The 8087-nt window shown below is 46.6% G+C and overlaps 1 long non-coding RNA gene and 1 other non-coding gene across 3 annotated transcripts; one reads left to right on the forward strand and one right to left on the reverse strand.

Annotated features, from left to right (window-relative positions):
* Window positions 1-319: 319 nt before the first annotated feature.
* On the reverse strand, window positions 320-3254 carry LOC130374045 (uncharacterized). Its single transcript, XR_008893576.1, has 3 exons — window positions 2617-3254; window positions 2422-2533; window positions 320-2340 (listed from the first exon to the last, which is right to left on the reverse strand). It is a non-coding gene; the product is annotated as an uncharacterized LOC130374045 (long non-coding RNA).
* Window positions 321-3259, forward strand: LOC130374044 (uncharacterized). 2 transcript variants are annotated; one of them, XR_008893574.1, is made up of 7 exons: window positions 321-698; window positions 792-862; window positions 960-1139; window positions 1321-1382; window positions 1473-1517; window positions 1610-1657; window positions 1742-3259. It is a non-coding gene; the product is annotated as an uncharacterized LOC130374044 (transcript). The 2 variants fall into 2 exon arrangements; XR_008893575.1 differs by having other exon boundaries at window positions 321-686; window positions 960-1082.
* Window positions 3260-8087: the final 4828 nt, after the last annotated feature.

The following is an 8087-nucleotide window of genomic DNA, read 5'->3' on the forward strand; positions in this document are numbered from 1 at the left end:
TAAAAAAGCGGAGCCTAGATACCTCTATTATTAACAACTACAGACCAATATCAAATCTGCCCTTCATAAGTAAAATCATTGAGAAAGGTTGTCCTCCAGCAACTTAATCACTTCCTGGCATCAACTGGTTGTTATGACACCTTCCAATCAGGATTTCGACCCCTGCACAGCACTGAGACCGCCCCTCATTAAAGTTGTAAACGACATCCGTCTTAACCACAGACTCTGGCAAAACCTCAATACTAATGCTACTAGACCTCAGTGCTGCATTCGACACTGTAGACCATACAATACTTTTGGACAGGTTAGACTTCTGAGGGGTGTTCCACGAACGGAGGTTAAACAAACACTGAGTTAACGCTGAACTCTAGGTTGATTGACCCTGTGCCGACCAACCCAGAGTTTTCGGTTCCACAGCAGCGGTTATGCATTAGTTCAATCAACTCGCGGTTGGTTAACACAGGGTTGTGCGCGTCCACGCCAAACCTATAAAGACGTGATGTATGGATCATGGAATTACCGATCAATATGGCGAAACGGGCCGCATATTTCTCAGATCTCGACCTCCAGGTTCTCCTGGAGAGTTACGATGAGGAAAAGGGAGTGATAATGAGGAAATGCAACACTAAAGCATCTTCCATAATGAGAAATAAAGCCTGGCAGAGGATAGCTGACCGCGTAAATTCGTAAGTGTCATGGTAAAAGCACTATCCTAAATATTTGAACTGAATCCATTCATTACCTATCTCAGTTAAGCTTTCTTAACATTCCATAATCTGTTATCTATAAAGATGTAATCCGACGGCCCCCAAACGAACTCGGGAACAAGTAAAAATGAAATACAAAAACGTTATACAAGCTGGTAAGCTTTTCCCACCATCGTCCTACATATTTGTCATATCATAGGCCTATTTGTCACTGCTCCTGTATTTTAATAGCCCATTTTTTTATTTTTAAAGCCAATCGTAAGAGGGCCGACAGTCGGCAGACTGGATCGGGCCCTCCAATTACCTTCACCACGGTTGAGGAGCTGGCTCTAACCATTAATGCAGGGCGCCCTGGCATGGAGGGGATACCTGGAGGTACCTCCTCCGAGAGTCCGGGGCCATCTCCGTCCACTGTCAACCCACTGGTTGAATGTAGGTTTTTTTGTTATTTCATTTTTTGTATGCGAACGCATGCAAGCCGTGTGTGTGTCATAGCGCAAATGTTCCAAATGTTATTTTGTAGCTGGGTAGAAAACCCCATGTTTGTTGTATGCCTGCTGTATAGGCCTATGTGGCTCTATTCCAAAACGTGACTAATTAATCAACTTCACAGATCAAGACGGAGTATTGCTTTTAATCGAGCCGGCTACGAATCCTCCAGTTTATGCAAGTCCGGTAGGCCTGTTTTTTTTTTTTTACATTTCTGTTGTAAGCGCATCTCAAAATACTCAGCCAATAGGCCTATAATTGCTCTTTGTATGACAGGAGGCCGATGAAAATATTGCCATGGATGGGTCTGAAAGAACTGAGGTATAGGCCTCGCTTTTTCTTGCCAGTTCCAAGTCATTATTGACGATTCAACCAAACTAACAGTGTTCTCAAACTCACTTGTCTCTTAACAGACTGTGGTCGAGGAAGCGGCGGGTACATCAGGGTCGCAATATCAGCATGTAAGACATATCCTAGGCTACTCACTTAATTTATTGGCCAAGTATGTCGCTTGAATGTTAAAACAATATTTTCCTCTATTTCAGTTGACTACTAAAGAATTATATCGACTTCATCTTCAGCGGGAAATCGCTAAGGCTGATTTGCAAATGGAGTACACGAAGCTGCTGATAGAGGTAAAAAAAGGAGGTTGGGCAGAAATTCAACGCGGACATGATATTGCTATTCAATGTCTAATTATATTATTTTTCCTCCCTCAGCAACTAAAGAATAAAAATGATTGATAAAAACAGTGTTGGGTGTTTTTTTTTTTTTTAATTGAAGTGATTTTGGCAAATGTGTTCCCGCATCCTTTGTCCAGCCCTTGAATCCATTTGGGGAATGTGTTCCTCCTCGAGGAACGGGTCAAAGGGGGGAGGCATCTCTTTGCGCAGGGTGGCGATATTGTGGAGGACGGCGCATGCAACAATAATGTCGCATGCCCGTTCCGGACAAACCCTTAGTCCACGTAGGCATTGAAATCTGGACTTCAATATCCCGAATGTGTTTTCAATCTTAACGCGGGTTCTGCTGTGTGCCCGGTTTAATGTAGTCTGTGGTCCAGGAGCGGGATTAGGGTACGGGGTGATGAGCGTCGGGAGGCATGGATACCCTCGATCTCCTAGGATCCACCCATCGAATTGCCCTGCGATCAAATACAAACTTTGAGCTATCTTGCACAAGCACAATTATATGAGATCTATGATATGTTCAGAATGCAACTCACCCTCTTGAAATTTACGGCTCAAATTGGATTCACGATACATCCTTGCATCGTGGACTGAACCAGGCCATTTTGCCTCTACATTGGTGATCATGTGGGAAGCATCACATATCATCTAGTGATAAAAGAAAAAGATCGACAGCGATTAACAAACCATGGAGATATTGGAAATATCCAATATAGGCAGTGTACACTTACCTGAACATTTATACTGTGATAGCCTTTCCTGTTCACATAATCTGCCTCATTTATAGATGGGGCCAGTATGGGCACTTGTGTGCCATCAATGCACCCAATTACATTTGGAAATCCTGAAATAAAACACCCAGATGAAAAGTCAACGAGGGTAATTTCGGTGCCATTTGGGAACACGTAAAGTAGATAATGCTGACCTGCAAGTTGGTGAAACTCCATTTTCATGCGTCTCGTGGGTTTATGGCCTGGAAATACGATGAAGTTCCGCAACAACCGCTTCAGCGCAAGACAGACTTTACGTACTGAGCGGCAGACCGTGGCTTTGCCTATGTGCTCAGCATCTCCTACGCTGTACAAAAAGCTTCCCGTCGCAAAAAAAACGGAGAGCTGTGCAAATTGTTTGGAGTGGACTGAGGGCAGATCCACGATTGGTCACATTTGCAATGTATGGTTGGAGAAGGTTATTTAAATAAAGCAAAGAATCACGTGAAAAACGATATCTCTCCAGCAAAAAGTCCTCCGGAAAGGACAATATGTCGAGCCGTGGTCTAATTAATCTCTCTCTGTGAATGGCACGAATTATTTGCGCTCCGATATCAATCGGCCTCTCGTCAAAAGGGCATGCCATTGTGATCACGTAAAAGCTGTGGTGAACGCGGGTTTAATACCCTGAGCAAACCGGTTATCTTTGAACTTAACCTGCGCAAAACCTGCTCCGACCAGGTTTGATTCAGAGCATTTGTTGCTATAGCAACTAACATACCGTGATCCTTTTGGAACGGAAAACCTAGGGTTACCGAAAACCCTGGGTTCACTTACCCGGTTATGTGATAAAACCGGCTTTGTGGAACACCCCACTGGATTGGTTCAGATCCTACCTACAAACAGCATTGGTTCAGATCCTACCTACAAAATAGGAACTACTTGGTTTCCATCGGCGACTTTGTATCAGAATCAACCAATGTGATGTGTGGAGTCCCACAAGGTTCGATCTTAGGACCCTCTTTATTCAACATCTACATGCTCCCACTAGGGCAAATCATGCATAATAACAATATTGACCATCATTGCTATGCTGATGACACGCAAATCTATGTATCGCTATCACCAAATGACTATCGGCCCATAGATCTGCTGTGCCAGTGCATTGAGCAAGTGAAAGACTGGATGTGCCGAAATTTCCTTCAGCTAAATGAGGATTAAAACAGAGATAATTGTATTTGGTGCTAAAACGGAAAGGCTTAAAGTAACCCAACACCTTCACTCTCTGTCCATGAAAACCTCAATCAAAGCCAGAAATCTAGGGGTTATCATGGATTCTGATTTACATTTCCGAAAGTCACATCAAATCAGTTACAAATCTGCATAATTATCACCTTAAAATGTAGCAAGACTTAGAGGGCTCATGTCCACCGAAGACTTACAAAAACTTGTACATGCCTTTATCACTAGTAAGCTTGATTACTGCAATGGTCTCCTTACAGGTCTCCCAAAACAAACTCTAAGGAGCTTCAGCTTGTTCAGAATGCTGCTGCTAGAGTTTTAACAAGACCAAAAAATTTGAACAATATTACACCAATTCTTAAATCGTTACATTGGCTTCCTGTAGGTCAGAGAATTGATTTTTAAAATCATGTTGCTAACCTATAAATCCCTACATGGTTTAGGCCCAAAATATTTAACTGATATGCTTCCACTACATAAGCCTTCTAGAACACTAAGATCTTCTGAGACCAATCTGTTAATTATCCCCATAGTAAACACGAAACATGCGAAAGCAGGATTTAGTTACTATGCAACAAATAGCTGGAATAAACTCTCTGAGGATTTAAGACTTGCCCCAACTCTGAGCACCTTCAAAACAAGATTGAAGACTTTTATGTTTGCTTTAGCTTTCTGCTAAAATCTTAAATACTTTACCTTTATTTTACTAAAATGCCTTTTTAACTTTTCCCTTTATTTCTATTTTTACCAGAAAAATACATGATCTGATACAGAGAGAAAGGTTTGCTGGGCTAGAGTCCTAGAAGCTGGGTTAGAGTCCTAGAATATTGTCCTTTAGGTCGGGTTGTAGTCCCGACTTGGGTTCCAGAGAGACTGTTGATCTGATCTTAAATAACTTTCAATTTAATTTTCTCACTTTCTTAAATACATTGCACTTTCAATTTTACTTACTGAAAAGCCTTTCAATTTAATTTTCTATTTTTACCAGAAAGATACATGATCTGATACCAGAGAGAAAGGATAAGGGTTACTAGAATCCGGGTTGGAGTCCCAGAGGAAGTACCAAGTTCCTTTGAGGTCGGGTTGGAGTCCCGACGCGGATACCAGAGAGACTGTTGATCTGATCTTAAATACATTGCACTTTCTTTGCATATGTTTTCTTTTACTTATCTATTATTTTATTTTATTGTATAACAATGTTTATATGTGAAGCACTTTGAGTCTGCCTTGTGTATGAAAAGTGCTATATAAATAAAGTTGCCTTGCCTTGCCTTGCCTTTCTCTCTACAAACCTGTATTCCTCTGCCCCTACCGCCTCCATACTGCGTGTGAACCAAGGGGGCTTCCCATGAAAGGGAGGAGGCTCAGCGAGCGTAGGAGACGTACCAGAACCAGACGCTGTAAAAACAACGAGCTGTCTAGAATGTCGCGCTCGTGCCCGCATGAACAGGGAGGCGAGCCGCCCGGCCACCGCACCTGTGCGCATATGCGCTGTCCGCAGGCTGTATCCACAGCGCGCGGGAACCGTCTCCTCACCTATAATGTGGGGAACCAGGAGGACCGGTACAAGCGGGCCGTATCCACGGGCTCGTGCAACGAGTCTCTGATCCTTCCAAGAGGCTCCAAGGATCGCTGCTTCTTAGAAGCAGGTGAACCAGAGGCCATGTGAACACCCTACAGCCACCGGGCTGAGAGGGGGAAAGAGGCAACATGGAGGAACGCACCACAAGTGTAGACGAGGTGGCCTGAGGAATATCGCTCTTTAGGTACCATGTACTGCCGTTCGGCCGAACGGTCTTGACTTTTTTCTTTAATAGGGAAAGAAAAGTAGGAGCAAGCTTCCGGAACTTCCCGGTCCGTGGCGCTGCTCTCCCCATCTGTGGCGGCTGCTGCTGCTGCTGCTGCTGCTGCTGCTGCTGCACCGGGGCTGGAGTCGGAGGCGGCCCCTTGGAACGCTGGTGCGCGAGCACCTCGGAGAACCGGGGACCAAATAGGCCATCCGGCGCTAGTGGACCCTGGACGAGGCTGGCCCGCTCTCGTTCCGGCACCGCAGTGTGGGAGAGCCATATGACCCTTTGATCATGGTAGCCCACGCCATATGCCGGCCGGCCGAAACGGCTATCGGCTCGCATAGCTGGAGGATGGCGCTGGAAAAGAGGGAAACCGCCAGCCATCTCGCGGCTTCCTCCGGGCAGTAGGCCTCCCTGTCAGCCGACAAGGAGACCATGGCGGAGGAGAGCAGGGCGATGTTGTTGACCGCCCCGCCGCCGGATTGAGAGGCCACAAACGAACAATCTGTCCCGTTAGGCCGACAATCTGCTTCTGGAGGCGGTCGGGGGGCAGCGGCTTTTCGTTAGGGCGCCATCCGGCGCCCGAACAGAGAAGCGCTGCCAGGGGAGGCTCCAGGCGAGGGATCCCCCTCGCCTGAGTATCGGCCCACCCCTCCACGTTGGTGAAATCCGTGTAGGATCTTACGGAGCCTTCAGGGTCGAAGGGTCCCCACCTGCAGCAGTAAACAAGTGCTGCACAGGCGGGAACAAGGGGCACTCGGTAACCCGCCGGGAAAAAGATGGGGTGCGAAAGCACTCGCCCTGCATATCGTCAGATACGGGGGCGAGAGCCGGGGCCGGCATGGGAATCCCTTTGATGGCCGCCGCCTCACCCATGATCTCCCGGAAGAGATCGGTCATCCAGCGCGGACCCTCGTGTTGTACAACGGTGGCAGTTGCAACCCGAGAGCGGGAAAAACCGATGATGCCATCGTCGTCGACAGGGCCAGCCCTGAACAGGTCGATGGCGTCAGCCAGTTCCACCGCAGGGGAAAAGAAGAGATGCCTGGAGAGGATCCCCTCTTCTGGCAGCTCCCGGCAGGCGACAAGGAGACGGGGGCCGCCATAGCTAGCGCGGCGTGGTCGGCGCCAAGGCACCGAAAGCACGCCAAGTGCCCGTCACCCGGTGCCAGGGAGGCGGGACAGGAGGCGCATAGGAGTCCTGAAAAGGACCTAGCTCCAGGAGCGCTCTCAGGTGGCCCTGAAAAGGGCAGTTTGTACGCGGCCTCGCCCGAGCCGCTGCCACCGGCTTGGGAGATCCGTGTTGAAGTTTTCATCTTCTTAATAGTAGTTCTCAATTTCTCGCTGATAAGCACAAGTGCTGAAAGAAAAGGGAGGCTGAGCGACGGTCTACACCGCGTTATATAGACACGATACCGTTGGGAAATGTGGGCGGTGCCCACGCTGATAGGTGCATAGTTTGAATTTTCAGGGAAAAGCCCATAAGGCGAAGCCTAGACGGCGTAGCCTACATGAAATACAACTCAGGTCAAACTGCATGCAGCACGAGACGGAGGAAAGCACGACTCGTACGGCTAAGAACAGGAAATGCAGCTACAATAAAGACTGGGAAACTATCTTTCCCTGGGTGAAACGAGTGCAAGGCGAGTCTGGTAAAGTTTTGTGTGAAGTTTGCTTGAGTCATTTTTCCATTTCACACAGAGGGTAATACGACGTGAAACGACACAGACAATGCGGTGACAATCGCTGTGCCTACTCTTTGTCTCTGTCTCTGTCTCTGTCGCTCTCTCTCTCTTTCTTTCTCTCTCTTTCATCTGTCTGTCTGTCTGTCTCTCGTCTGTCTGTATGTCTGTCTGTCTGTCTCTCCCTCTGTTCTCTTTCGTGTGTGCGTGTGCGTGTGCGTGTGCATGTGTACGTGCATGTGCATGTGTATGTGTGCGTGAGGAAATTTATTTTATTTCCAAAGTTCCAATAAATCTCAAATGGGAAAACATTTATTGGTTTGCTTTTTTTATTAACAGTATTTAGTTGTACTTTTAGTTTCCATGCTCAAGTACATATAAGATCAGAAAATTACCTTTGATTATTAAGTGCTATTAATATCAGATAGTGGAAGACTTTTACTCAAGTCGTAGTCTATTGGGGGCCTTTTACTTTTACCAGGGCCCTTTTCTGGGAAGATATCTGTACTTTTACTCAAGTATGGCTTTCAGGTTCTTCTTCCACCACCTGCTGTTGTTGTGTGTGCGCACGGCACGCTCACCCACGTGTGTGTCAAAGAGTGTGTGTCTGCCATTGAGTATATACATCTATAAACAGACACGAGGACGAAGATTTCGGCAAACATTTTTATTTGATTTTATGTACATGAATTGGCAGTTGGGCCCAGGCGAATTGAAACAAAGTGTACGTCCAACACATCGGATGGGACCGACCAAGTCCCCGTCGATGTGACACTTT

This window comes from Gadus chalcogrammus, chromosome 21, assembly GCF_026213295.1.
Source record: "Gadus chalcogrammus isolate NIFS_2021 chromosome 21, NIFS_Gcha_1.0, whole genome shotgun sequence".
Lineage (NCBI taxonomy): Eukaryota > Metazoa > Chordata > Actinopteri > Gadiformes > Gadidae > Gadus > Gadus chalcogrammus.